We start from the raw sequence: 23,249 nt of genomic DNA on the forward strand, positions 1-23,249 counted from the left end.
AATTGTCCACATCTAGTACTAAATACTAACTATGGAGAGCTCACCCAACTCTTAGCTCACCAAAAGAAACTGTGATGCCCAATCTAAATCCCACAGGCGGCTGGGCGCGCAGCGATGCAGGCAGGTTGCTAACCACCTTAAAAACGTCTTCCAACCAAATCCTCCCACTAGCGAGTTCACTTTGCCGACTTTACCATATGAGCCTTAGCCGCCACATGAGCCAATTGAGTTTCACCTAAACGAAATCGTTAACATCATCAAAGATCAGCTGAATCCGAAAAAATCCCCGGGCTGCGACCTCATAATCCCCAAAATGATCATTGAGCTCCCATATTGTGGCGTTTGCACTATCATCCAGCTTTTCAATGCCATCGCAAAACTTGGCTACTTTCCAGTGAGATTAAAAAGTCAGTTATAATAATGATAGCAAAGCCGGGAAAAGAACACACAATCCCCACGTCGTATAGACCAACAAGGCTACTTTCATGCTTATCTAAACTCTTTGAAAAATGAGTACTTACTCTGATAAACACGTACCTAAGAATCCAGGAAAGAGTCCCGTCACATCAATTTGGGTTTCGTAAAAAGCATGGAACAATTGAGCAGGTCAACCGGATAACATCAGAAATTCAGTAGATGGTATATATGTATATGGATGTACGGCTCCCAGTTATAGGGGAATGCCAGCAATAACAATATATGCATAGTCCATAGGGCTCAGTCGAAGATCCTGAGAACTATCACCGGGGGCACCGTGGTACGTTCGCAACGAAAACATACATCGTGACTTAAACATTCTATCAGTCAAAGAAGTGATCGAAGAACAAACAGAAAAGTACTTTACAAAGCTATCTTTGCACCCTACCACCTGGCGAGAGGTCTAACAAGGTTGTGCAACCAATCACGTGTCCGTCGCAATGACTTACCCACACAGCGACCGACTTGAGGGACGCGCAACAAGAATGCAGTCTTAGTGTACTGTTAATTAAATTTTAATGTTACGATTCGTAAACTTATTGTTAGTCTTAAAATTAAGAGAAGATTCAATAAATAAAATCAATGTTAAAAAAAAAGAGAAAAAAAGGATGTCCTTGGATATTTTAATATAACGCAGTCGGATCTGTATGTACATTTTTCCTATGGAAAAGGGCTGCAGGTTCATATCCCCATTATTTTCGCTTTTATTAAAGCTGTCCAAAACTTTCAGTTCTGAAACGTTCGCGACCGCCTTACATAGGAAATTCTTATGGAATCCCCCTGAAAAAGTTTACGTGGTGCCAACCCCCCAATTTTTCCTAAGGAAATTATTGTGGAATCAAGCACCACATGCCTGACGGTCCGGCTGGGAAAGTGTAAAAAATTATTATCCAATAGAACTTTAGTTTGAGCGACTTCCATTAAATCAATAATAGTAATATTTGTAGAATAATCATTGACGACATTTTTTAAATCGTTTGAGATTAAAATCGTGTTAAATATTCCAATTTTTGCAAGTATAAGTGACAGCATAAAGGCTTAGAGTTCGGAATTAATTATTCTATTTCTTGATAGCAAGTTTTCATATAAATTTTTGGTATTTATCTGTTTTGTTTTTGCATGTTTTTACCAAAATGTTTACCGCGTTTGTTATGCTGTTTATTTGTTCCTGGGTCTTTGCGTTAATATTTATTTGTTTTCTGATTCTATGAGTTCTTTCTGTGCGAATTTTATGTTCTCGAAGTCATCAAAATCTGGAGTAATTTTACAGTACAATTTTTAATGCGTGTCTATGATGAATATTTACTGTATCTATGAGAGTCCTAATGTGCCGTAAATCTGATTCTAATATTTGTCTTATATGTGACTGAGGGAAATGGTTTCTCATTTCTTGTGTTTCCTTTACTATTTCCGAGAACAAATAGTTACATCCCCGTCTATGATTGGTCTGTAATTTGAAATCGAGTAATCGGTAATTATTGCTGTTATAGATACGGCGAGAAGTAATATTGTGCAAAGCCTAGTGTGTTGGAGAAAAAAAGAAAAATAAGATTTATTTAATTTACCTCAAATTATCCTTATGGACCACCCTCTCTTTTATTAAGACTGTGGTCCTTAAGTCTGTTTCTATAATTTCTTCAGAATACAAATTTGAAAGTTTGTTCCCCAATCTCTTATTTGATTTTACAAGGACCCTGTCTTCTTCCTGAAAATGTATGTCTTGTCTTGTTTTGTTTAATCTTTCTAGTTGAATATTCTGTGCATTTAAGACTTTATCCCTAATTTCTGTGTTAAGCTCTATGGTCGACGAGTGTATTACGTCGATGGGTCGTTAATTTGTTACTGAATCAATGGTTTTTTTGTATTCTATAGTCGCGAGAAGTATTAATTCAACCGTGTCTTTAATTCCTCTTTCGATTTTTAAGTACCGTGCAATTTTTGCTAGTGTACTGTGGTATCTTTCCTCTTGTCCGTTTGACGTACTATGATGTGGCGCTGCATTAACGATTTGTATGTTAAACTGGTTTCTTAGAAGGGTCTTAATTGTTTCGGATTTTATAGAAGGCTCATTGTCGCAATATATTGTTTTTGTTCGTCGATAGAAATTAATAAGTTGTGAAATCGCGGTTTGTACGTATACAATGGTTCTGGAAGCAATTGGTTGGACAATTGAAAATTTTCATAATTTGTCTACACAAGTAAGAAAGATTTTTTTATCTGTTGAATATATGTCAATATGTAATAATACGCCTGTATATGAGGGAATCGGTGTTTCTCCAAGAATCTGTTCCTGTAGATGTCGATCATAGTTCGCCTTTTGGCAGATTTTACACTTAGCAACGACCTCATTCGTCATATGAGTCATTTTGGGAAAAAAATAGTCTTGCATAATATTCTTCACGTTTTCCTGAGCGGCTCAATGAGCCCTGTTATTTCTGACACCGTAATTTATTTTTGTTCATATTTGTCTAAGATGTCAGTTAGAATGCGTTTCGTAACTGAAAATGGTTGTCGGGAATGTTTCTACTAATTTATGCTGGGCATTGACTACGTCTTTCTTGACCACATCGCATACTCTGTGTATAAGTGTTTCTCTATCCAAGAAACGCAGGAGATGCCAAGTCTTTTTACCGAACATAATGACCGTCCTAACGGAAGCAGTTCCGCTCTCTTATATTACCGGCTTGACTCGCTTTGTGTTGTGGCTGTTCATGTCGAACAAGGCAGAGTGTAACATCGCTGTGTGGGCATCACTGGTCAATGTTTCCGAACCGGTTAAAGACCGCTCTATCTGTTCCTAGTATACCCGAGAGACTAAGATCAGTCGAGAATAAAAAGTGAAATACGAAGAAAGTCAACGCTATGCCTCTGTCCTATTTCGTTGGGAAAAACTTGTACGATCCTTGGCACGGTCCCGACACTTGGTCCTTCGAGCCGGATTTCTTTTCATCGTTTTCCACAAGCTAAGTAATTCCAAGAGTGTTCCCACTTGCGATAAAAAATTATATATATATTTTCTACACACCCCCGTTTCGCCAAATTGGCCACCAAATGTTGTTTAAACCCAATACTCGTAGAGTAAAAGTGTATACTAAATTCGTGGAAAAGAATGTAACAGGTAGAAGGAAGTGTTTGCGACCCCATAAAGTATATCTACCCTTTAGTTCCAAAAAAAAAGTTTCACTTGTGAATCACCTTGTGAATCCCGTGGGACATGTCCTCTTGCACAAGTGAAGAACAAGTGACGCTCCATATAGAAAATTGTATGGGATGTCCGCATTTTCACAAGTGAAAATTCAAATGAAAATTTTTCGAAGTCCCACGGGATTTCACTTGTTCCTTATACTCATTTTTCGTATGGCCTGTCACGTGCCGGTGACATGTCCCAAGTGAAATCAATTGTGAAAATAAAATTTTTTCCATGAGTTTTCACTTATGAAATCACTTGCAAGTGACACGTCCCAAGTGAAATCACTTGTGAAAATCAGAATTCTTCCCATGAGTTTTTACTTATAGAATTTAAAATACATAAATTTGTATATACTTTTAAATATATTTTAATTAAATAATGTTATTTAGGTGTTCTGTTAAAGGACAATTATTGTTAGTAAGCCTAATTTTATGTTACGTTAATTTGCTTTTTACATTGGTCATCGCCTTCCTTAAACCTTTGTCCGGGTCCTCCGAATCCTTGGCCAACGCTCCTGATAAAAATTATGGTCATATGCTTAAAAAATGCGTTTCATTTGTTTATTTGCATATTTACCTTTTAGAGCTGTGTTTCACCCTTTGCAGGATTTTTATTGGCGCAAAACATTTCATCATCCACTTTCGGCTAACGGAACCCATTGAATACCTCAATACTTTAAAATAAGATCAATGCACAACATCTTCAACTTAATGTAACACTTACCTGACTTTATTATTTTCACCTTAAACAAGGAAGAACGCTATAGTCGAGTACCTCGACTATCAGATACCCGTTACTCAAAGGGAAATGGAGATATGAAAGCAGCAAAGCGAGATTAAAATGCGCCACCTACCGGCGGTAGACAGATTTAAGCTTTGTGGGCGTTATTTTTTAATTTAATTTAATTTTTTTTGGATCAATCGATAGGTATTGACGAGGCCAATACATTTTAGTTTTAGTTTTTTATCTAGCATGAAAATTGTGGGCGTCACAGGTTTGGGCGGTTTGTGGGCGTTAAAAAGGGCGTGGCGTTAAGGGCGTTAGAGTGGGCGTGGAAAATTTATTTTTGGATCAATCGATAGGTATTGACGACACCAATACATTTCAGTTTTTATCTAGCATGCAAATTGTGGGCGTCACAGGTTTTCGCGGTTTGTGGGCGTTTAAGTGGGCGTGGCAAACTTTTTTTTAGGTCAATCGATAGGTATTGATGAGAACAATACATTTCAGTTAAAATTTTATATCTAGCGTCAAAACTGTAGGAGTTACAGTTTTGGGCGGTTTGTGGGCGTTAGAGTGGGCGTGGCAGTCTACTGAAACAAACTTGCGCTGCGTAAGAAGCTCAGGAATCTGTACGCCAAATCTCAATAGCCTAGCTCTCATAGTTTCCGAGATCTCAGCGTTCATCCGGACAGACAGACTGACAGACGGACAGACGGACAGACGGACATGGCTAGATCGACTCGGCTAGTGATCCTGATCAAGAATATATATACTTTATGGGGTCGGAAACGCTTCCTTCTGCCTGTTACATACTTTCCGACGAATCTAGTATACCCTTTTACTCTACGAGTAACGGGTATAAAAACGAAAGAAGTAAATCTGCTGCGCACAATTTAAAAGGCTTGCTTCCCTATCAATAACTCAAACAGAATGAACCAAGTATTCCTCTCACCCCTTTACATGATTTCTTTTAATTTCTCTTCGCTGTTGGCGGTTGCCACTGCACCTATACCCTTTCAAAAGCGAAAAATATCCGACAACATAATTTTTACTTTTTTGAGTAAAAAATACAAAATGAATTCTTTAAAAATGGTACTATTAAAATGTTTTAAATATTTAAATAAATTTTAACGAACTTAATTTCTATAACTTAACTAAAAAATTATATTGTAATATTAATTTATAATACGTAAGCATAACATTAAAAGTAAATTCAATTAACTTAATTTTACTATAATCAAATAATTTACTTTTATAAAACAGTATAAGTTGTTTTTTTTCGATGTACAATAATGCTCCTAAAATATTAGGGCACTCACATGTCGCTGCGCCACGAAAATTTTTCCGCCGAAACATTAGTTGCTAGCCGAACATAACGGAGAGACTCAAAAGAAATAACGGACCTGCCGAAATTTGTCTCTGAGAGCGCCGAGTGCACGCAAATTATAAGACAAAGAAAGAGAGGGAAGCTCCGAATATCTGCCTCTCTTTGTTGCACGATCGTTTACATAGGCAGTCTTCTACGCTGCGCCGACTTCTCTGCTGACGTCAACAGCGTCACAGCGTTTTAGGCACAAAAAAAAAACAAAAAAGCTTTTGCCTTCCCTACTGTCCCTACTGCAGAACTGAAGGGTAGGCATGTCCCTTTGTCCGTATGAACGCTGAGATCTCGGAAACTATAAAAGCTAGAGTGTTAGGACTTGGCATGCAGGGTGCCACGCCCACTCTAACGCCCACAAACGACTAAACACTAAAACCCGTATAGCGTCCACATTTTGTAAAAATTTTAATGAGAATCTGTTCTTATTATCAATACCTACCTACATGCAAATATTTATTGATATCGGGATAGTCATTAAAAAGTTATAACCACAAGTTTAATCACAAATCAATATTTTGAAATTCAATCGAGATTGCACACCACATGCAGCAAATAAGCTGTTTTCACTAACTCCACCAAACCGCTAGGGGCGCCATAGGCTAGTTGGCGCTGTAGGCTAAGTGGCGCTATAGAAGAAAGAGATAGATGGCGCTATAGGCTAGGTGGGTTAGTGAAAAAAGCAGAGTGGCTTTAAGCAAATTTCAACCCCCTCGGTTTCCTTAAGCTTAGTAACGGGTATTAAATAATCGAGGCCATCGACCGCTTTCTATTGTATTTACGAGGGCAGTCTGATAAGTACTTAGCCTCACCACCCGATGGGGCCACTATCGTAAGAAAAGTTTACTATCGTGTAGTACATTCTCGTAGACGGCTACTATCGAAATTTCGGCCGAATCGGACTCGTAGTTTTGTTTTGACTGCGTGTGGAATCGGACGTGTCCGCGGATTTTAGAAAATTGGAGAAAGAGCATTATCGCTCTGTGATTAGATTCTTGTTTTTGGAAGGCAAATCGCGCAGCGAAATCAAAGAACGCTTGGATGCTGTGTACGGTGACTGTTCTCCTTCGATGGCGACCGTCAAAAATTGGTTTAACGAGTTTCAACGTGGTCGCACGTCGGTTTTTGATGAGCCACGCCCAGGTGCCCCGAAAACGGCTACCACGGAGGATAACGTGACAAAAATCCACGATCTCGTATTGGCAGACCGCCGATTGAAGAGACGCGAGATAGCTGAGACAGTAGGCATGTCAAAAGACCGCGTGGGTCATATCCTGCATGAAGAAATTTGCGGCGAGTACTTGTCGAATGAATTAAAAAATGAATTCAAAATTAAGGAAAACCTCAAACAGCGTTCTGATTCCACGCGTTCCGCATCCATCCCTTCTGGCTTAGTTCATGTATTCTCCAAGACATACATCCATTTCACAGTCCAGCCAAGTAATATATCGTATCACCTACACATTTTTGTTATTATATTGACGAGGTGTGGTTCTCTAACCAATTTACAAATCGTTAAGCCGAAACGCATTAAACAGCGACAGCATCCAAGACCCTAGTCTCTTTCCGCCAGTGCAATTTCAGGCTCCCAGTCGAGTCTTCTATGCCAACTGTTCCTTAAAGCTGCCGCAGCTGACATTGGCTCTGTGGGAGCATTCACTCACCAAACCATCAGAGATTCCAGGGTGGGAAGAATTCAAGACCTTCTTACAAGGTCCTCATCGAACCCTTGAGGCAATTGAAGAATTTAAACCTAATTTGACCGCTCAATCCAAAGCCCCGCGTCCTGAAAGTGGGCCGCGGATTATCCATAACTTTGAGAATAGGGTCACCGTAAGTCCACAGTCGTGTAAACTTTGTCCAAGGGAAAACCATCCTATCCGTCAGTGTCCCCAGTTCCTAAATATGTCGGTTGCCGACCGGGAACAGTGTATCAAACAACAAAAGCTCTGTCTGAACTGTTTTGCAAGAACCCACATGTGGAGAGACTGCACAAGTACGCACAATTGCTACACGAGCAAAGGTCGCCACAATACTCTCCTGCTACTCCACAACTCCAGTTAGCATCCGTACCGGACCTTAAGCCAGAGATACAGTCCATTCCGTCGTACGTCCAAACGTACCTCGCGTGAATACGCAAAGGATCCTCCTGAGCACGGCGGTCATAGAGCTCGTGCCTTGATTGACTCCGGATCCGGAGCGACCTTTATATCAGAACGGTTATTCAACCTAATTAAGTTCCCCTATGAATCCATACAAGCTCAAGTTTCGGGAGGAAATCAAACTGTTGCTGCCCATCCTCGTAAGCGCTGTAAATGCCATACAGGCTCCCCCATTAGGCCAAAAATACAAATCTAATCCTTCGCATATGTGTTACCACATTTATCCGGAAACCTCCCATCCTATACGATACCCGAAGGGTCGTTGACGGACCTCCCCCATTCAATTAGCAGATCCGAATTTCTACCAGAGTTCGCAAATTGACGTGCTCATAGGCGCCGATATCCTTCCATCGATTATTTTTCCTTTCAAATTTGCGCGGAACACTCCTTGGCCAAGAGACCATATTTGGGTGGATTCTTTGCGGCCCAATCGCGAAGAATCCCACTTACAGAATATCTTCCTTCTCAGCAAGGTTGTCTGTCACCGAATCTCAACTAGACGGCATCCTTACCAAGTTCTGAAAGGTGGAGGATGTTCCAGGGAAGCCGGGTAAGGAATCCAGCTCGGTATGGGAAGATAACTTCCAGCAAACCACCACAAGGGACAAAGCAGGGAGGTATGTTGTTTCTTTGCACTTTAAAGAACCTAACAAAATAAACCTGGGAAGTATGGTTGAAAGACCAGTATGACTCAGTTACTCAGGAGTATTTAAATTTAGGGCATATGCACCTAATCTATCCAAATGACGACTCCAGCAATTTTAACTTTCCACACCACGCGGTTTTCAAGCCAGACAGTACCACCACAAAAAATTCGTGTCGTGATTAACCTCTCCAATAAATCGTCAAACGGGTACAGCTTAAATGGTATCCTTCGTACAGGTCCGGTACTGCAATCTGATTTGACCACCCAGATCCTCAAATGGCGTTTCTTCAAATACGTCTTCAATCTTCACATCACCAAGATGTATCGGCAGATTCTCGTCCATTCCGATCATACACGTTTCCAAAGAATCCTGTTCCGCGATAAAGAGGGAAAACTCTGTGATTATGAGCTCGACACTGTCACTTTCGGAGTTAATTGTGCCCCCTTTCTGGCCATACGCGTGCTTCCACAACTGGCCCAGGATGACCAATATCCTTTAGCAAGTGACATAATTTCTAACTTTATGTATGTGGATGATGTTCTAGCTGGCAACTACACGCAACAGTCCGCCTCAAGAGTGTAGGCTTTCCGCTGCGCAAGTGGACTTCAAATGAGTGGAAACTATTACAAGGTATTCCAAAATAACACTTGATTAAGGCCGACTTTCTGAAGTTGGAAGACGCCAGTATGACAAAAACACTGGGAATCCGTTGGCGACATCTGATAGTTTCCTTTTTCTGCCGATCGATTATTCTCTCCAAACAAATTACACCAAACGAGAGGTTTTATCCCAGATAGGCAAACTGTTTGACCCAGCAGGGTGGTTATCGCCATTCATTGTTTGGGCCAACATTTTTATGCAAGAAATTTGGCTGCGGGAGTTAAGCTGGGACCAGTCTCATCCGACTGATCTCGTCACAAAGTGGCGTGACTTTCTTAAGGGGTATCCAACCCTGAAGAAGTTCGCATTCCAAGATGGGTAAGATATCATCCAGCGGCCAAACTACAGTACCACGGGTTTTGCGATGCATCGCAGAGCGCCTATGGTGCTGCCATCTTTGTTCGCGTCGAAACGACTGATGGCTGCATCACCCACTTGCCTTCATCCAAAACCCGAGTTGCTTCAGTCAAGTCCCTTTCCATACCGCGATTAGAACTGTGTGGTGCGGTGCTTCTCTCCGAACTCTCTGCAGCAGTTCTCTCAGAAATGCCTCCTACTCAGTACGGTACGTATTATTGGACAGACTCCACGATAGTGCTTGCATGGCTAGGCAAGCCAGCATGCACTTGGACTACATTCGTTGCCAACAGAGTCGCGAGACTTGATCAACTTACCAACAGAGAACAGTGGTTTCATGTCTCAGTCCATGAGCTCAAGAACAGCAACATCTGGTGGCACGGGCCTGAGTGGCAGCTTCACAACCAAGAGCAGTGGCCACTCAATTCGTCGGTACAGCTCGAAACAGAGCTCGAACAACGCCCAATAAGATGTAACGTGGACATAGCACCCCCAAAAACTGACATTTTGGAGCGCTTTTCAGCATTCGAGAGGGTTTAACGAGTTAGCGTTAAGTATTCCGTTTTGCAAGGAAGTGTCCCAATCAAAATGTCAACGTAAAGGCAGAACTCACTGCCGCAGAGGTGTCTGACGTCCAAAAGAGGCTGATTGTGCTCACTCAGCGCAATGAATATCCAGTAGAATTCAAGGCCTTAGGTAAAGGGCAACACATTCTAGTCTCCAGCACGATCTCCAATTTAATTCCTTTTGTCGACAGCCACAGTGTCTTAAGAGCAAGCGGGCGTTTACGAGAGTCAGATAAGCTATGATGCAAAACATCCAATCACACTTCCGGCGAGGTGCATTTTTGCAAAACTTTTGGTCCTTTTTACCCATCGCATATCCATGCACGGGGGTAACCAATTGATGATGCGGCTGATTCGCTTGGACTCGCAAGTATTGGATCCCTAAGCTGAGGAATATTGTGAAAGACATCATTCATTCTTGCCGAGTGTGTACCATCTACAGACTTGCCCTGTGCAAGATCTACGTTTTTCTGGCCATTTACCCACATGGGCATTGATTTTGCGGGACCATTTGATATAAAAAACAAAGAAGAACGCTATAGTCGAGTACCTCGACTATCAGATACCCGTTACTCAAAGGGAAATGGAGATATGCAAGCAGCAAAGCGAGATTAAAATGCGCCACCTACCGGCGGTAGACAGATTTAAGCTTTGTGGGCGTTATTTTTTAATTTAATTTAATTTTTTTTGGATCAATCGATAGGTATTGACGAGGCCAATACATTTTAGTTTTAATTTTTTATCTAGCATGAAAATTGTGGGCGTCACAGGTTTGGGCGGTTTGTGGGCGTTAAAAAGGGCGTGGCGTTAAGGGCGTTAGAGTGGGCGTGGAAAATTTATTTTTGGATCAATCGATAGGTATTGACGACACCAATACATTTCAGTTTTTATCTAGCATGCAAATTGTGGGCGTCACAGGTTTTCGCGGTTTGTGGGCGTTTAAGTGGGCGTGGCAAACTTTTTTTTGGGTCAATCGATAGGTATTGATGAGAACAATACATTTCAGTTAAAATTTTATATCTAGCGTCAAAACTGTAGGAGTTACAGTTTTGGGCGGTTTGTGGGCGTTAGAGTGGGCGTGGCAGTCTACTGAAACAAACTTGCGCTGCGTAAGAAGCTCAGGAATCTGTACGCCAAATCTCAATAGCCTAGCTCTCATAGTTTCCGAGATTTCAGCGTTCATCCGGACAGACAGACTGACAGACGGACAGACGGACATGGCTAGATCGACTCGGCTAGTGATCCTGATCAAGAATATATATACTTTATGGGGTCGGAAACGCTTCCTTCTGCCTGTTACATACTTTCCGACGAATCTAGTATACCCTTTTACTCTACGAGTAACGGGTATAAAAACGAAAGAAGTAAATCTGCTGCGCACAATTTAAAAGGCTTGCTTCCCTATCAATAACTCAAACAGAATGAACCAAGTATTCCTCTCACCCCTTTACATGATTTCTTTTAATTTCTCTTCGCTGTTGGCGGTTGCCACTGCACCTATACCCTTTCAAAAGCGAAAAATATCCGACAACATAATTTTTACTTTTTTGAGTAAAAAATACAAAATGAATTCTTTAAAAATGGTACTATTAAAATGTTTTAAATATTTAAATAAATTTTAACGAACTTAATTTCTATAACTTAACTAAAAAATTATATTGTAATATTAATTTATAATACGTAAGCATATCATTAAAAGTAAATTCAATTAACTTAATTTTACTATAATCAAATAATTTACTTTTATAAAACAGTATAAATTGTTTTTTTTCGATGTACAATAATGCTCCTAAAATATTAGGGCACTCACATGTCGCTGCGCCACGAAAATTTTTCCGCCGAAACATTAGTTGCTAGCCGAACATAACGGAGAGACTCAAAAGAAATAACGGACCTGCCGAAATTTGTCTCTGAGAGCGCCGAGTGCACGCAAATTATAAGACAAAGAAAGAGAGGGAAGCTCCGAATATCTGCCTCTCTTTGTTGCACGATCGTTTTCATAGGCAGTCTTCTACGCTGCGCCGACTTCTCTGCTGACGTCAACAGCGTCACAGCGTTTTAGGCACAAAAAAAAAACAAAAAAGCTTTTGCCTTCCCTACTGTCCCTACTGCAGAACTGAAGGGTAGGCATGTCCCTTTGTCCGTATGAACGCTGAGATCTCGGAAACTATAAAAGCTAGAGTGTTAGGACTTGGCATGCAGGGTGCCACGCCCACTCTAACGCCCACAAACGACTAAACACTAAAACCCGTATAGCGTCCACATTTTGTAAAAATTTTAATGAGAATCTGTTCTTATTATCAATACCTACCTACATGCAAATATTTATTGATATCGGGATAGTCATTAAAAAGTTATAACCACAAGTTTAATCACAAATCAATATTTTGAAATTCAATCGAGATTGCACACCACATGCAGCAAATAAGCTGTTTTCACTAACTCCACCAAACCGCTAGGGGCGCCATAGGCTAGTTGGCGCTGTAGGCTAAGTGGCGCTATAGAAGAAAGAGATAGATGGCGCTATAGGCTACGTGGGTTAGTGAAAAAAGCAGAGTGGCTTTAAGCAAATTTCAACCCCCTCGGTTTCCTTAAGCTTAGTAACGGGTATTAAATAATCGAGGCCATCGACCGCTTTCTATTGTATTTACGAGGGCAGTCTGATAAGTACTTAGCCTCACCACCCGATGGGGCCACTATCGCAAGAAAAGTTTACTATCGTGTAGTACATTCTCGTAGACGGCTACTATCGAAATTTCGGCCGAATCGGACTCGTAGTTTTGTTTTGACTGCGTGTGGAATCGGACGTGTCCGCGGATTTTAGAAAATTGGAGAAAGAGCATTATCGCTCTGTGATTAGATTCTTGTTTTTGGAAGGCAAATCGCGCAGCGAAATCAAAGAACGCTTGGATGCTGTGTACGGTGACTGTTCTCCTTCGATGGCGACCGTCAAAAATTGGTTTAACGAGTTTCAACGTGGTCGCACGTCGGTTTTTGATGAGCCACGCCCAGGTGCCCCGAAAACGGCTACCACGGAGGATAACGTGACAAAAATCCACGATCTCGTATTGGCAGACCGCCGATTGAAGAGACGCGAGATAGCTGAGACAGTAGGCATGTCAAAAGACCGCGTGGGTCATATCCTGCATGAAGAAATTTGCGGCGAGTACTTGTCGAATGAATTAAAAAATGAATTCAAAATTAAGGAAAACCTCAAACAGCGTTCTGATTCCACGCGTTCCGCATCCATCCCTTCTGGCTTAGTTCATGTATTCTCCAAGACATACATCCATTTCACAGTCCAGCCAAGTAATATATCGTATCACCTACACATTTTTGTTATTATATTGACGAGGTGTGGTTCTCTAACCAATTTACAAATCGTTAAGCCGAAACGCATTAAACAGCGACAGCATCCAAGACCCTAGTCTCTTTCCGCCAGTGCAATTTCAGGCTCCCAGTCGAGTCTTCTATGCCAACTGTTCCTTAAAGCTGCCGCAGCTGACATTGGCTCTGTGGGAGCATTCACTCACCAAACCATCAGAGATTCCAGGGTGGGAAGAATTCAAGACCTTCTTACAAGGTCCTCATCGAACCCTTGAGGCAATTGAAGAATTTAAACCTAATTTGACCGCTCAATCCAAAGCCCCGCGTCCTGAAAGTGGGCCGCGGATTATCCATAACTTTGAGAATAGGGTCACCGTAAGTCCACAGTCGTGTAAACTTTGTCCAAGGGAAAACCATCCTATCCGTCAGTGTCCCCAGTTCCTAAATATGTCGGTTGCCGACCGGGAACAGTGTATCAAACAACAAAAGCTCTGTCTGAACTGTTTTGCAAGAACCCACATGTGGAGAGACTGCACAAGTACGCACAATTGCTACACGAGCAAAGGTCGCCACAATACTCTCCTGCTACTCCACAACTCCAGTTAGCATCCGTACCGGACCTTAAGCCAGAGATACAGTCCATTCCGTCGTACGTCCAAACGTACCTCGCGTGAATACGCAAAGGGTCCTCCTGAGCACGGCGGTCATAGAGCTCGTGCCTTGATTGACTCCGGATCCGGAGCGACCTTTATATCAGAACGGTTATTCAACCTAATTAAGTTCCCCTATGAATCCATACAAGCTCAAGTTTCGGGAGGAAATCAAACTGTTGCTGCCCATCCTCGTAAGCGCTGTAAATGCCATACAGGCTCCCCCATTAGGCCAAAAATCCAAATCTAATCCTTCGCATATGTGTTACCACATTTATCCGGAAACCTCCCATCCTATACGATACCCGAAGGGTCGTTGACGGACCTCCCCCATTCAATTAGCAGATCCGAATTTCTACCAGAGTTCGCAAATTGACGTGCTCATAGGCGCCGATATCCTTCCATCGATTATTTTTCCTTTCAAATTTGCGCGGAACACTCCTTGGCCAAGAGACCATATTTGGGTGGATTCTTTGCGGCCCAATCGCGAAGAATCCCACTTACAGAATATCTTCCTTCTCAGCAAGGTTGTCTGTCACCGAATCTCAACTAGACGGCATCCTTACCAAGTTCTGAAAGGTGGAGGATGTTCCAGGGAAGCCGGGTAAGGAATCCAGCTCGGTATGGGAAGATAACTTCCAGCAAACCACCACAAGGGACAAAGCAGGGAGGTATGTTGTTTCTTTGCACTTTAAAGAACCTAACAAAATAAACCTGGGAAGTACGGTTGAAAGACCAGTATGACTCAGTTACTCAGGAGTATTTAAATTTAGGGCATATGCACCTAATCTATCAAAATGACGACTCCAGCAATTTTAACTTTCCACACCACGCGGTTTTCAAGCCAGACAGTACCACCACAAAAAATTCGTGTCGTGATTAACCTCTCCAATAAATCGTCAAACGGGTACAGCTTAAATGGTATCCTTCGTACAGGTCCGGTACTGCAATCTGATTTGACCACCCAGATCCTCAAATGGCGTTTCTTCAAATACGTCTTCAATCTTCACATCACCAAGATGTATCGGCAGATTCTCGTCCATTCCGATCATACACGTTTCCAAAGAATCCTGTTCCGCGATAAAGAGGGAAAACTCTGTGATTATGAGCTCGACACTGTCACTTTCGGAGTTAATTGTGCCCCCTTTCTGGCCATACGCGTGCTTCCACAACTGGCCCAGGATGTAGCACCAATATCCTTTAGCAAGTGACATAATTTCTAACTTTATGTATGTGGATGATGTTCTAGCTGGCAACTACACGCAACAGTCCGCCTCAAGAGTGTAGGCTTTCCGCTGCGCAAGTGGACTTCAAATGAGTGGAAACTATTACAAGGTATTCCAAAATAACACTTGATTAAGGCCGACTTTCTGAAGTTGGAAGACGCCAGTATGACAAAAACACTGGGAATCCGTTGGCGACATCTGATAGTTTCCTTTTTCTGCCGATCGATTATTCTCTCCAAACAAATTACACCAAACGAGAGGTTTTATCCCAGATAGGCAAACTGTTTGACCCAGCAGGGTGGTTATCGCCATTCATTGTTCGGGCCAACATTTTTATGCAAGAAATTTGGCTGCGGGAGTTAAGCTGGGACCAGTCTCATCCGACTGATCTCGTCACAAAGTGGCGTGACTTTCTTAAGGGGTATCCAACCCTGAAGAAGTTCGCATTCCAAGATGGGTAAGATATCATCCAGCGGCCAAACTACAGTACCACGAGTTTTGCGATGCATCGCAGAGCGCCTATGGTGCTGCCATCTTTGTTCGCGTCGAAACGACTGATGGCTGCATCACCCACTTGCCTTCATCCAAAACCCGAGTTGCTTCAGTCAAGTCCCTTTCCATACCGCGATTAGAACTGTGTGGTGCGGTGCTTCTCTCCGAACTCTCTGCAGCAGTTCTCTCAGAAATGCCTCCTACTCAGTACGGTACGTATTATTGGACAGACTCCACGATAGTGCTTGCATGGCTAGGCAAGCCAGCATGCACTTGGACTACATTCGTTGCCAACAGAGTCGCGAGACTTGATCAACTTACCAACAGAGAACAGTGGTTTCATGTCTCAGTCCATGAGCTCAAGAACAGCAACATCTGGTGGCACGGGCCTGAGTGGCAGCTTCACAACCAAGAGCAGTGGCCACTCAATTCGTCGGTACAGCTCGAAACAGAGCTCGAACAACGCCCAATAAGATGTAACGTGGACATAGCACCCCCAAAAACTGACATTTTGGAGCGCTTTTCAGCATTCGAGAGGGTTTAACGAGTTAGCGTTAAGTATTCCGTTTTGCAAGGAAGTGTCCCAATCAAAATGTCAACGTAAAGGCAGAACTCACTGCCGCAGAGGTGTCTGACGTCCAAAAGAGGCTGATTGTGCTCACTCAGCGCAATGAATATCCAGTAGAATTCAAGGCCTTAGGTAAAGGGCAACACATTCTAGTCTCCAGCACGATCTCCAATTTAATTCCTTTTGTCGACAGCCACAGTGTCTTAAGAGCAAGCGGGCGTTTACGAGAGTCAGATAAGCTATGATGAAAAACATCCAATCACACTTCCGGCGAGGTGCATTTTTGCAAAACTTTTGGTCCTTTTTACCCATCGCATATCCATGCACGGGGGTAACCAATTGATGATGCGGCTGATTCGCTTGGACTCGCAAGTATTGGATCCCTAAGCTGAGGAATATTGTGAAAGACATCATTCATTCTTGCCGAGTGTGTACCATCTACAGACTTGCCCTGTGCAAGATCTACGTTTTTCTGGCCATTTACCCACATGGGCATTGATTTTGCGGGACCATTTGATATAAAAAACAAAGAAGAACGCTATAGTCGAGTACCTCGACTATCAGATACCCGTTACTCAGTTTATGGGACCAAAGGGAAATGGAGATATGTGATCTCAATATATGGTTATGTGGGCGGTAGACAGATTTAAGCGTTATGGGCGTTAGAGTGGGCGTGGCAAACTTTACATTATACATTTCAGTTAAAATTTTTATCTAGCATAAAAATTGTGGGCGCCACAGGCTTGGGCGGCTTGTGGGCGTTAGAGTGGGCGTGGAATATTCGCGTAACAAACTTGCGCTGCGTACAAGGCTACGGAATCTAAATCTGAAATCCCAATTCTCTATCTTTGATAGTTTCCGAGATATCTGCGTTCATATTTATATTTTTTGAAGTTTGTGGGCGGTTTGTGGGCGTTAAAATGGGCGTGACAAATTTTTTATTGGATCAATCTATAGGTATTGATGAGAACAATATATTTCAGTTAACATTTTTATTATGGCATCAAAACTGTAGGAGCCACATTTTTGGGCGGTTTGTGGGCGTTAGAGTGGGCGTGGCACATTGCTGAAACAAACTTGCGCTGCGCAGGAATCTCAGAAATCTGCATGCCTAATCCCAGTATTGTAGCTCTTATAGTTTCCGAGATCTCAGCGTTCATACGGACAGACGGACATGGCTAGATCGACTCGGCTAGTGATCCTGATCAAGAATATATATACTTTATGGGGTCAGAAACGCTTCCTTCTGCCTGTTACATACTTTCCGACGAATCTAGTATACTCTTTTACTCTGCGAGTAAAGGGTATAACTATGTCGGTCGGGGGTGTAAGATAACAAAGGGGTATGTCTGCGTTTTTGCGTGTTTTAGTACCCGAGCTATCCATCTAGAGGCTACATAAGACTTGTCCATTGAGAAGTTTCTGGCAGCTTTCTCGCGTTTCTCCGCACGACGTGGATGTCCGCACCATATGCATTCTGATAACGGGAAAACGTTTCTTGGAGCCTTCACATCCTTGTCCAAAGACAAAGTACAGTCTCCTAAATGTGACCTGGCACTTCAACCTTCCTCGCGTGCCTCATTTGGGTGGAAGACACACTTCTACAAGCAAACGGCTGGTGAAAGGAACTCATTTGAAGAGTTAGCTACCCTCCTATCGAAAATTGAGGCCTGCTTAAACTCGAAGCCTACTTCTCCAATGTACGAAGACCCCACTGACCCCGGGCACTTCTTAGTCGGTAGGCCGCTCCTTTCCGTGACTGAGCCCGAGATTAAAGAAAACGCGAGACATTCAGACGAGGGACCTGGTGGTGCTAAAAGAGGAGAACTTGCCACCAAGTGAATGGCGTCTTGGGCGGATTCAACTTGTGTGCCCAGGCGCGGATGGCAAGATCCGAGTGGCAGATGTTCTTCCTTTTTTTCCAGAATTGGCGACGAACAGACAGTCTTACTAGTCCTAAGTTCATGTCATCCTGTGTCCTTGGTGTGCACCACCGGGATCCGCTCAAAATCGTCAAATATGAAATGAGAACTGCTAATGCTGGTTGATGATCAGATGCTGACCCGAACTCCGGCCAAGTCCCTCGATCCGAAGGTCCGGGATGGCTTTCCAGACATCACCCGGGCTGATGATAGGTGGTTCCACCCTTCCTTAGTGTCGGCAGTTTTGGGAGCTGACATATACGCGGAGTTAATTCAGCCGAGTATCCGCCCGAGTCAAAACGGATTGCCCATGGCGCAAAGCTCAGCCTTAAGGTGGCTCCTTTCGGGCACTTCCTCCCTCTCCTGATACGCCACTCTCCCCATTGCGAGGGGGGAGAATGTTCATGTCGAACAAGGCAGAGTGCAACATTGCTGTGTGGACATCACTGGTCGATGTTTCCGAACCGGGTAAAGACCGCTCTGTTTCTAGTATACCCGATAGACTGAACTGACGCCATGTTAGGTAAGTCGAGAATAAAAAGTGAAATACGAAGCAAAGCCTCTGTTCTATTTCTTTGGGAAAAACGGACCCGCCCCAACAGTGGAAATATCTGACTGTGCATCCTCCAGTGAGTGGATGTGCTGTGGGGACAGAGCGTCAGCGACGTAATTATCTTTTCCTGGCTTGTAAAAAATTTGGGGAGTTATTCCTAAAAAATGTATTTCGTCATATTCTACGAAGTCATCATCTATGTCTTCTATTTCCTCATCGGCTACTGTAGGTTTTTCGTCATCGTTTTCGTTAGATTGGTCATTTTCTAACGCCAAATTGTTTTTTTTTTGATGTTTCGGTCTTGTGTGCCTCGCGCTACTATTAGTGGGTCTTTTATGTGCCAGTCCATGGCTACTGTAAACGTTGGATTTAAGATTTTGTTGATTGGTCTGCCACTGATTGTTGTGGGTTTGTCTATGAAACAGACTAATTTGTTGATTTTGAGTTGATTGTCTAGAACGAGATGAACCATCGACGTCCATTGGCTGGACTGGATCCTGTCTGAGTGTCTGTCTTGGTCTTTTATTACCCTCCAGGTTAGATTTGGAATCTTTTATTGTATTTTTTTCTCTGTCCTTTCGTCTCTGTTCCGACCTTTGGAGTTTTTCCTCCGTGCTACGGGCAAAACTACTTGCGAACATATATCGCTCGTGATTAGCCTCTACTTCTTGTGCTAAAGCTTGAGCGGAAGGAAGATCGGATGGTCAAGCCAAAAAAAGAACATCGGTTAACGCCTTTTTTTGTTCCCGAAATAAATACGCGAAGCTCATCTTCTCTATATTTTTCGTTCATTGACGCTGATACGGTATTGTCGTAGGTCATAATTGTCTTGTTTATTAGCAGAGTCAGTGAGAGAGAGACATGTTTCCTTAGCGAAGCGATGACATCTCCTGATCTATTAAGTATACCGGCTTTATTATGGCTTTCAAGTTCAGAGGTGTGTCGAAAGACGAAAGAACCATATCGGCTGAACCTTTTATTTTATTTCTTAGTATTCCTAGTGCTTTGTAGTGTTTGGAACTACCGTCGTATTTTTCGTACACTTTATATGCTGTGTGCGCTGCTTTTCTCCATGAGACGTACGTCTCATTTTTACCCTCAATTCATAATACATATCTAAGGTCTCACTACACGATATACTCGTACTTATTCTGATTTTATAATTTTTGGCAAAAATGCGAATTTCAGAGGAAGATTCAAAAAACAAAATAGAGACGGGACACAAATTAAAATAAAAGACGCAACTAAGAATGAAGCAAATGAGTTAAAATATAAGTTTTTAATACCGGGATAGAAGTTGAAGTGCATATTAAATGATAAAGGTTGTTATAATTATTGCATAGATCGCGAAAGGGCTCGTGCAGACAAAAATTTGATGTACATCGGGCAAATTTAGGGGATAATAATTTAGTCTAACAGGAACATTGAATGTTAGGCGGCTTAAAAGTTCTACAGAATCAATATCACCCCTTATAAGATTTTGCATAAAAATAGTACCAAGCATTGTTCTACGATTTACAAGTGTAGGTAAATTAAGCAATAGTAATTTACTCTAATAAGAAGGCTGTTTTGAGCCCAGTTCAAACTACGAAGGCCAAAAAGAAGAAATTTGTTTTGTACCGACTCAATACGGTCAATATGCACTGGATATTGAGGACTCCAAACCGAAGAACAATATTCTAAAATAGGACGGACAAGGGAGGTAAATAATAATTTGGTTGTATAAGGGTCATCAAATTCTTTTGACCAACGCTTTATAAACCCAAGAACACTCATGACTTTGTTGACAGTGGACATTGTGTGGCAGTTAAATTTAACTTTTGGGTCCAGAAGAGCACCGAAATCATTAACTGAATACATGCGGTCGAGTGGCGTATTTTGAAGAGAGTAACTAAAAAAAGTAGGAGTACCCCTATAAAATGGATATAACGTTACATTTAAGGAAGTTCAAATTGAAAAGGTTGTACTCACACCATCGCTGAAAACAATAAATATCTGACTGTAAGTTGAAACCCGACGGTATATCAATATATGATAAACAAACAGCACACATTAGTACACGAGACTGTGCTATGATAGAGGGAAGATCGTTAATAAACAAAGTAAACATCAAATGTCCCTAATGACTACCCTAAGGCACTCTAGATGTCACGTAGATAAATTTTTACGCAGCGTTCTTGAGTATAACCCTCTGAGTTCTACCATTCAAATAACTTGAAATCCAAGTTAATAGATTACATGGAAACCCAAGCTGATTTAATTTGAATAAGAGAAGAGAGTGGTTGACAGATACTGTGTTTATGCGATGCCGAATTCACGCTTTCATTTCGCTATTTCAGCCGATTCGTGTGTGCATAAACGCCATTTCGTGAATTCGGCAACACACGAAAGTTGACTATGAATTCAACCTGAAGGCGTGAAATGGTCACAACTAAACTCTGGTAACTCTATTTAATTGTCGGAGCTGCCAGATCGATATAAATACATAAATACACCTTACTTTTAAGAAATTATTTTTTAATTCAGTGCCAATGGAAACTAGTTTTTATACCCGTTACTCGTAGAGTAAAAGGGTAGGCTAGATTCGTCGGAAAGTATGTAACAGGCAGAAGTAAGCGTTTCCGACCCCATAAAGTATATATATTCTTGATCAGGATCACTAGCCGAGTCGATCTAGCCATGTCCGTCTGTCCGTCTGTCTGTATGAACGCTGAGATCTCGGAAACTATGAGAGTTACAATACTGGGATTAGGCACGCAGATTCCTGAGATTCCTGCGCAGCGCAAGTTTGTTTCAGTAGAGTGCCACGCCCACTCTAACGCCCACAAACCGCCCAAAAATGTCGCTCCTACAGTTTTGATGCTAGAATTTTAACTGAAACGTATTGCTCTCGTCAATACCTATCGATTGATCCAAAAAAAAATGTTCACGCCCACTTTAACGCCCACAAACCGCGAAAACCTGTGACGCCCACAATTTTTATGCTAGATAAAAACTTTTAACTGAAATGTATTGGTCTCGACAATACCTATCGGTTGGTCAAAAAAAAAATATGCCACGCCCACTCTAACGCCCATAACGCTTAAATCTGTATACCGCCGGTAGGTGGTAACGAGTAACGGGGTACTCGACTATAGCGTTCTTCCTTGTTATCTTTTATTTTGATGGTAGAAAAAATGTTATACTGGCTTGCACACACTTTATCTTTAATATTAGCAGGATTATTTCATACGAATCGAAAAAAAGCTCACACCTTTTTCCACCGGTCCGGCATCTCTGTCAGCTGAGATTGATAAAATGCATGAATTCGGCCGCTTCGCATAAACAGGAGCAAATTTTATTTCACGCTTTCAAGGAATCATGAAACCCTTAGCATAAACTTAGTAAGTGTAAAAGGCCTTATTAAAATCTGTATATATAACGTCTGTCTGCTTTTTTTTCTTAATTCCATTTATTACAATAGATGACAATTCATCGATCTTCGCTTAACAAAACCATGCCGACACGGTGATATTAGCGAGGAACATAAATGTTGCAAATGAGAAGTAACAATACGTTCAAATGCTTTAGGAATTGCCGACAATTTAGAAATACCTATATAATTCTGGACACGCACCCTTTTTGTGAAGTGGAATGATAAAAGAGTCCTTCCAGATAGTAGGAAATACTGATGATAAATAGACAAATTAAAAAGTTTAATAATCGGTTTACATAGGGCTGACGCACAAAACTTAAGCACACACCCGGGGAGTCCATCTGGACCGGGAGAATAAGTTGGCATTGTTGTTTCTAAGTCTCTTAAGAGAGGGATTAGGGTAGTTAGAATTTGACCAAGCAGCCGAACTATAAGTAGTTTGGAAAAACTCGGCAAATAAATCAGCAATTTCAGAATCCGTCGATGCCTCCATTGAGTTAAAACGTACCGATGAAGGCAATGCTGACGACTTACGCTTGGCATTGACAAAGTTATAAAACTGCTTCGGATCATTTGAAAATTCAAATTTACATCGACTTAAATACATAGAATAGCAATGACTATTGAGAACATTAAGATCCGATCGAGCCACCACATATTTCGAAAAATCAGATGGCTTACCCGATTTTTTATACTTTTTATAAGTGTTTGTCTTAAGGTTTTTAAGTCCTTGAAGCGCATTGGTAAACCAAGGTGGCCTGTTTGTCTTTGAAGGAAACCTATCAGGAACGCATTCATTAAAAAAGGTATTTAACACTATATAGAAGTGTTCAGTGGCACTTTCAATATCCATACAATTGTACAATTCTGTCCAATTATATTGAGAAATCATGTCGTTAAGTTTTTTATAGTTACATTTTCGGAAACATCTCACTT

The 23,249-nt window shown here is 41.8% G+C and overlaps 1 protein-coding gene across 9 annotated transcripts in view; it reads right to left on the reverse strand.

Moving 5' to 3' along the window:
* The window catches only part of LOC139354527 (proton-coupled zinc antiporter SLC30A2-like), a 407,471-nt gene that overhangs the window by 333,909 nt on the left and 50,313 nt on the right, over positions 1-23,249 (reverse strand). The window contains exon 1 of one of the 9 annotated variants that reach the window (XM_070998775.1): positions 23,229-23,248. The exons of the other annotated variants lie outside the window; for them this stretch is intronic. The gene's annotated coding sequence lies outside the window, so the exon portion shown is untranslated. Of the gene's footprint in view, positions 1-23,228; position 23,249 lie in introns of those variants that run through there. 9 annotated transcript variants of the gene reach the window in all.

The sequence above is a fragment of the Drosophila suzukii genome, assembly GCF_043229965.1.
Source record: "Drosophila suzukii chromosome 2 unlocalized genomic scaffold, CBGP_Dsuzu_IsoJpt1.0 scf_2c, whole genome shotgun sequence".
NCBI lineage: Eukaryota > Metazoa > Arthropoda > Insecta > Diptera > Drosophilidae > Drosophila > Drosophila suzukii.